The sequence below is a fragment of the Bidens hawaiensis genome, unplaced genomic scaffold, assembly GCF_021521415.1.
Source record: "Bidens hawaiensis isolate Kalapana, Puna unplaced genomic scaffold, B.hawaiensis_p1.1 tig00030598_1, whole genome shotgun sequence".
NCBI lineage: Eukaryota > Viridiplantae > Streptophyta > Magnoliopsida > Asterales > Asteraceae > Bidens > Bidens hawaiensis.
In genome coordinates, this window is record NW_027505187.1 from 2,575 (window position 1) to 4,696 (window position 2,122).

The window sequence follows — 2,122 nt, forward strand, 5'->3', positions numbered from 1 at the left end:
CACCACGGTGGTGTCGGCTTTTCTAAGGGACCAAAATCATATTGGTCATATAAGCTTTATACTCACCCCCGCTCCAAGATCTAATAACGCCCTCGCCATTTTAAAATCATCCACTTGAATGGGTATTATTGGCGTTCCCGGATCTTGTAGCTTTGGTGGGAGGTTTCCCGTCAAAACCGAACTCACATAAGCCGTTAAATCGACCTGTTTAGGCATCTTATGAGTTCTTTTTTGAGTACACGAGTCCTTCAAATACTTAGCATATGCGGGGGACTTGTTTAATAGCATCAATGAGAGGTAAATTAATTTTTACTTGCTTAAAGACCTCCCACATTTCTCCTGTTGTGGGCCCCCTTTTTTGGTGATGATGTTGTGGGATTCACCATTGCTTGAGGAAACGGAACGGTTTTACCCATGGGCCCCGTCTCCTTGGAGGTTGGTGTTCCTTTTTCTTTTACTGATTCATTTAAATGTTTATTAATTGACTTTTTTGGTTTATTTATCGCTATAATCTCCACCTCATCATCAATGTTCCCATTTATCCCCAATTCTTCCACCACTCCTTCAACGAAGGTTGATAATAGATTTACCTCGTTATCATAAACCTTACCATTCCTAAGGGTACTTACCTGGTTAATGTGGGTGTTCTTTGCACTTGAAGAACTGTTATTCTGATGGTTGGGGTTCTTCAAGGTGTCACTTGGTAATTTGGATGGATTTCGCTTTTGGCTCGCAATTTCTTCTGCTAGTTGACTCAAATGTTTATCTCTTGCAGCAATTTCCTTATCTTGAAGCTCCAACCGCTGATTCAAAGCCTTATTTTGAGTCTCTTGATTTCTATTCTGAGTCTCTTGATCTGCCTTCATTTGTTTCAATAACTCTATGGCATCCTTATTCGACTTCTCTTTGTTAACCGAAGAATTTTCTTTCCCCTGTTGACAACTCTTTTGATAACCCTTTTTGTAACCCCCAGAATCTCTTTGATTGTACCCACTTTGACCACTACCTGAACTATTCCCATACCGTTTCTGGTTTGATTGATAACATGTCTTCTGAGAACTGCCCTGAAAATTTGGGTTCTGCTGCCTGTTAGGGTTTCCATAACTGAAGTTAGGAGGATTCATGAGGCCCGGATGATAAGTATTTGAACCCATATTGTTGTATTTCCTATAACCCTTCACATAATTGACCTCCTCTTCCTCAGTTTCTTCATCTTGCACAACCACGCAACTCAAAACCTCGTGCCCTAACTCACCACAACATTCACATACCATATATGATTTTCCCGGTTTCCTCATTCCTTGTATACTAGCAACAACCAACCTATCCATATTCTTTTCCATCCTATCCATTTTGTCATATGAACCATGAATTTCAACAGCTTTTACTTCCGCTCTTTTGCCATCATGTTCGACTGTGCTTGCCTCTTTGAATTATTTGCATGTTTCTCCAAATGCCCCCAATCCACATTTTCATCATTTGTAAGAAAGGATCCATTAATGGTGGCTTGGAGATCATGAACATCATCATTTGATATACAGTCGTGGAATGCCTTTATTAATTCCCATAAAGCAATTCCATGATGTGGGCAAGTCCTCAGTAATCACTTAAATCTTTGAAATGTCTCATAAAAGGTTTCAACTATGATTTGCTGAAAATTTAAAATATTGTTTCGAGCCTCAGTGGTTCTCTGTGGGGTGTAATATTCATCTAAAAATTGTTGCACAAAGTCCCCCCCAAGTGAAGATACTAGCTGATGGCAAAGATAAGAACTACTGTTTTGCTGCATCTTTCAAACTGAATTGGAAGACTACCATCTTCACTTCTTCTGCGTTAAAACCTTGACTCGCGATAAGTGCACATATCAAGTTAAAATCATTCAAATGTTGGTATGGTTTATCAAGCCTTTCCATGAAACGCAGGTAACCCTGTCAAACTGTTCTGCCTCACTGAAAAAGTCCTTCTACGTCTGACCGGAATAATGATCGGTAGAGGATTCATGGCCACTTGTGGGATGAATTGGCTTTGAACACCATGACTGGTGGTGGGAAAAATGCTCTTGGGACTCCTTCATCAAAATCATAATACGGTGCCTACTATTCACGGTTTGGTGGACATCTTG

General features: G+C 40.1%; 1 non-coding gene across 1 annotated transcript; it reads left to right on the forward strand.

Annotated features, from left to right (window-relative positions):
* The first annotated feature begins 1,574 nt into the window (after positions 1 to 1,574).
* LOC143611337 (small nucleolar RNA R71) lies at positions 1,575 to 1,680 on the forward strand. Its single transcript, XR_013149754.1, has one exon. It is a non-coding gene; the product is annotated as a small nucleolar RNA R71 (small nucleolar RNA).
* The last annotated feature ends 442 nt before the right edge of the window (positions 1,681 to 2,122 follow it).